Consider the following 5547-nt stretch of genomic DNA (forward strand, 5'->3'; position numbering starts at 1 on the left):
TACAAAGCGGATAAAAAAAATGACGTAATATTTTTTGACTCGGCCGGTTTGGGGACTTTTTTGGGAAGAGATGGGACATTTTTTTTTCACGCGCAGACGATTCGTCGTTAGGGACACGGGGACAGACGACGTATTGTTCGCTTTCTGAAAAGAGTGCATTGAAGATTAAAATTGCAAATTTCACAGAGCGGCGAGCTTGGATAAAAAAGGCCATTTTGAGATGGAGTGCGTGGGGGAAAAAGAGAATTACATCATTAGCCTCTTTCGACACAAAAGAATTTCGGCGTCCGATTGCTAACACCACATCATCCGTGATTTTTATATCTGAATGTCAAATTTCATTTTTTTTTTTGTGTGCTAACGTAATCCCAAAAATAAACGCCAATGGGAAATTCATTCATTTTATTCATTGAAAATGTTAAACGAGAAATTTCCCTCAAGTTTTTCATTAAGTTAACCCACTTTTTACAATTTTATATTAAAAGGGATAATGAAATACATTTTCACAACCGTTAAAGTTAACTTTATTTTACAGTTTTACGCTTTGCCAGAAAATGAGTGTGTGGTTAATTCATTCTCCCTTGTTTTTCAAATTTTCAAAAACTTCGTAACCAACAAAGCATAAAAAATAAAATTATTTAATCAAATTAAATTTTACTTTAGTTTCATTAAGTTGTACAAAACGGCACTATGTGACGAGTAAAGCCATTGTCAAACTACTCACTAAAGTAAAAGGCGCCGCGGACTAATACTTAATGCAAACTCTCATGGAGTTGTAAGCATGGTCCGTGCATTCTCAAGGTGGGAAAGAATAGGCTGAACTACACTGGGAGATTTTTTATTCCACTACATTGAACCTATTTTATTTTTCCCCTGCAAACCAATAAAAAAGATTAAACCCAACCTTTCCCGTAAAAACTGGCAACACCTGGTCTTCATTTAGGTAAGGGAGCGTCCAATAAGTTATATAAAAATAAACCTGTAAATTTAAACAACTAACGTATTACCAATACAAGTTTTACGAAAGACCAAATGGAACTGGCAGAACCCGACAACAACAAAAAAAATACCCCTTCCTTATAGGGTCGGGGTCATTTTATAGTGGACAATATAACGAGACTGCGGGAGTCTGAGGCCCCGCGCCTTAATGGTCAAGGATGGGGGGATTAAATGGCTTCGGTGCTGGGTGGTCAAGCGTGCCTTTATAAGGTTGGAATTCTATAGATTAAAGAAGGGACTTACTTGGGAAGAGAGGAGAGGAAGGAAGGAAGGAAGGCGATAAGGAACGGTATAAATCTCGAGGAAGGAGCTCATTGCGCCTGATTTACTCCTATTTACCACACCGCCACTATAATCGCTTAAAAGCGGCTTTGCCTAAAAAAGGGTCAATGCTTCTAGTTCCTCCAACACAGCCTACACCACGTATCACCGCAGAAACAACTTAAATTCCGTTTAAACTTTAAAGTGCTTTGCGGATTTTTCCTTCCCTTCAAAGGTGTAGGGTACTTTAAAATAAATATATCATTCTTTTATTTTCAATATCGACCATTATATTGTTTACTTGAAGAGATATCAACGCGTAGGGACGGGGACACTCATCGTAGGACAATGCCAGACGGAGCCCGAGTTCACTAAACACGGGAGGCTAGCCAACTCGCGCTGCCTCTAGCGGTGCTTCTGTGCGCCATTGAATTGCAAACCATTATTACCAGAAGTGAGATGAGACTAGAAGTGAAGGGCTCTAGCATTGATAGTAGATCCTGGCACTAGTGAACAAATTTGAGGATTTTATGCCGCTTCCCACGCGCCTACACTACTGAGAAAAAAAATTGGTCGAGTTCCAAAAACATTTCCTACCCTCTTCCCCTCAACCTAAAGAGGCCGAACACAGACGCGGGTGCTTGAATCTAGTTCGGCCGTCTACCACCGCGAGCGTCTCACGTTTTGGAGGGAAAATTCTGAAACCGCCATTAGAGGGCCATGGACGAACCAATACTGAAGGACCGATGGCAGCCCATAGAGCCCCATACTAAGCGACTAAAACACCAACGTTAAGCTTACTTCCCCCTTTTCAGCCCCAAAATGGACGGGGGGTTATAAAAATTACTGAGTCAAATCCCGGAAAATGCTAGCGCCATCTAGACAAAGGAAGACGTTAGCTGCTTCCCTCTCTAGAACGTTGATTCCCCCATATGCCCCCCCCCCCACTATCCGGTTTGCTACTATCTGCCGCTAGAAGGCGAATTAACAAGTATTTTTCAACTTTTTCCCTCTGCCATCCGTCCTTCAGTATTGCTTTGTCCATGAGAGGGCCAACCGTTGGTGTGCTATCAAGAATATTCACTTTCGCCGAGTGAAGAATTTGGTCAGCTCAGTACTTCTGGTCTCATCTCACTTCTGTTATTGCTTAGCATCACCATTCCTGGATGATAACTGATTATTTTAACACAAAATCATTTGTAGGTCACCACCAGGAAGATTAAAGGAAAAGGAAAAGGTTTATATAGTTGGAAATAAAATCAAGATGGGACCGAGGAATGGAATCAGCGTATCTCTGTAACCGTTTATTTTAACACCCTTGAAATATCGTACTAGTTCTTTTATTTGGGTTTGCGCGGATTTTATGACGCGCGTAAAACCGGGCCATTCCATTCGGATCAAAGCGCGCTCCTCGTACACTCAGCGTAACAAAATCTTAGCCCGCATAGAGGAGCTAGGGCCTCTCGCTATAGAATCAGATTCGTTCTATTTCTTCTCGGGTTATGGGCCGTTGGGGCCCCAGCTAGATTTGTTTAGGCTTAAGACGATCAGCCAGACGAAGCCTTATTCTACAAGAGTTTTATGGAGTTAAACAAAAACCTTATCCGGGCGAGTACTCCCATATAAGATTTCTTTTCTTTCTGTCCATGAGGGTGAAGAGCGAGAGGCAAGAAATTTACGAAAAGTATTCCCTAAACTTCATTAAATATTTCACGAATTCAATTACGATTAACTTCTCATGAAAATTTTGTACGTCACGTAGTGAATTTTTAAATGATTTTTCGTTTTTTATTTTAATTTCTACCTGATTAAAGAGAGTTAAATTTCTGTTCTAGTGACTTACCCCTCGGGGGAAGCCGTTTGACAAAGAAAAACGAAACAGATAAGAAAGCTTCGGATGTAAGAGTCTCCGGATTTATTTTAACTCTGGTCGTAATAATTTCTTAAAGCTTTTTAATAGCTTTATGATCTAGAACTCTAGGGGGAAATCAAGGTTCTCGAAATAAGACGGACGGAAGAGAGACAATAAACGAGGCTCCCATATAGTTACTGTATCTATAACGTATAACGACCCGTCTTATCGCCATATAAATGATCCTACTTTAATCATAAGTCTTCTAAATGTAATGTAACGACTAAGCTATGTAAATGCGTATCAAAATTCGCAGGCTTATCTACTTTTTCAAGGTAGAATGCTTCATATTTTAACCATTTGGCATTAGAGTTACATAACTGCCCAAAATTAAACTTCACAGAAAAGTGTTTTCAAAGTGTAAACGCAATCCTCTTCAATATTTACCCAAAACAAGGGCTCCTCTTAAAGAATTTGGTAAAACGGTTTGATAAAAAAACAATTTAAATACATCTTGACCTTGTTTCTTTCTTTAAAACAGGTAGGGGACCAACATCGTACGTCCCTTCACCACTCCCCCAAAAAAATGTAAGAGGGGAATTGTCCCTCGGTGTCCCTTACCCTCATAGGACCAGTGGTCCCTATTTTTATTAGTTTACTAAGGGAATTACATGGTGAATAAAGAGCTAGGAGAAAAGTAGAGCCCTAAGGAGCAAAAACATCTTATTTTCCAGCTCTAAGAACATAATCCAATAGAGGTTTGGTTTGTGTATATGGTAGTTGGGCTAAACCTACTTTTCCCTATCGAGCTTCGAGGGAAAAGTATATAGGAAAAAGAATTCGGGTACAGAGCGTGACAAGGCCTGTTCGTTTCTCACGCTAAGGGTATCTTCTCTCCGCATCGTCCCTTTCGTTGGTATTTCCCTAGCCCCTTTTGCCCCTGAGCAAAAGATTCAGTTTCCCAAAAGCACCGTAACACCTACGCATCTCTCTCGCTCTCTGACTATCGACGAAACTTGGAAACTAAATTCGCCAGCGGATCGAGAAGAAGATGATTCATTCACGCGATCATTGTTCGAATCGAGTAATCGAAACTTACTTATTCAGCCTTAAGGCATTCTAGGCCTAGTTTCCGAAAGATTCGCCTACATTTACTATTTTTACCGCGGGCAAAGTGTTCCAATGAAGTCCATCTTTCAAATCTTGACAGATTTGGGTGCTCCTCAATTTATTTTCTAGAATACCGTTTGTACAAGCGAGAGCAAATGAACATTGTAGATTACAGAATTCATGGGAATTAGTTAACTATTGGAATAAGTGCAGTTTACCGGGCACTTCTTTTAAATTGAAAATAAAGTTGATATTCGTGTTCAGCACCCTCAAAATATTTGTCTAATGTAAAATAGTTTTTCAAAGCATTATTTTAACCTAACCTGAATCTAAGACTCACGTGTCTTCATTGTTTAAATTGTAATGAAGACATAGGCTAAACGACTTCATTCAAAAAGAGTTGATAATATTTTTCTTAGTAAACATTTTTATGACAAACTGTACAGATTTCATTGTTTCTGACTAATTTCAGGGTACCGAACACGAACATCGATTTTAATTTTCAATTAGAAAAGTGGCCGGTAAACGCACTTAAAATTTTGTTGTGTAAAGCGATTAGGTTTACAAAAACCGATGCCATCCCATCGAATGACGTAGCGCGTCTTCAATATAATATTTAGAAGAACACGGAAAGAGTGAAAAAAAAAGAGTTCCCATAAATTCCCAAGGAATAATAAAATACGAGATCTATATGCAAATTAGATGGGAATTGTGAGACGGCGCCTGTTTCTTTTTTATTATTTTTTTCGGTATGGGTTGTAGAATTTCGAGAAGCGAGAAAACCGTATCATTAAGAGAGACGGGAGAGGAGAAAAAGAGAAAACTAGGCAACGAGAAAATTGGAGAAAAAATTGAAAGATAATACAATGGAATGTTTTAGAATACATAGAAGGACAAAAGGCCCGCGAAAACTGGCAAAGCTATTACCTCTGTTCGTGGATTCTTCCTCTCTCTCGGTGCGGTTAATTCGCCCGAGGTGACAATTTTACAGGAGCTGGATTCAGCTCCTTCGTTAAAAAAAGGGTTGCGAGCAGCCTCTAGGGGGCTTTATTGTAGAATTCACCTTCCTAGTTCTCAATGAAGAAGAGGATGGGGATGGGGAAACTCGGGAACGGTATAAAAAAGATTAGTATAGGAGTGTGAGGCGTGAAGTTAGGGAATAGACCTTAGGCTTAACCTAAATCACGCTAAAAATAATTTATTAATGAGAAGCAGTTCGCCAATTGTTCGGAATTAAAATTACCTTCCTGGTGCGGTTAAGTTATTCATTTGCATACAATCGATGCTAATCTAATTTAAAGAACGTTCAGTAAGGCACACGCAAC

The 5547-nt window shown here is 39.5% G+C and overlaps 1 long non-coding RNA gene across 1 annotated transcript; it reads left to right on the top strand.

Moving 5' to 3' along the window:
- Positions 1–3095: 3095 nt before the first annotated feature.
- On the top strand, positions 3096–4938 carry LOC149661250 (uncharacterized). The gene is made up of 4 exons (XR_016369080.1): positions 3096–3159; positions 3221–3447; positions 3516–3589; positions 3654–4938. It is a non-coding gene; the product is annotated as an uncharacterized LOC149661250 (long non-coding RNA).
- The last annotated feature ends 609 nt before the right edge of the window (positions 4939–5547 follow it).

The sequence above is a fragment of the Phalangium opilio genome, unplaced genomic scaffold, assembly GCF_054372755.1.
Source record: "Phalangium opilio isolate 3A_F unplaced genomic scaffold, DU_Popi_V2 ptg000070l_1, whole genome shotgun sequence".
In the NCBI taxonomy this organism is placed as follows: Eukaryota; Metazoa; Arthropoda; class Arachnida; order Opiliones; family Phalangiidae; genus Phalangium; species Phalangium opilio.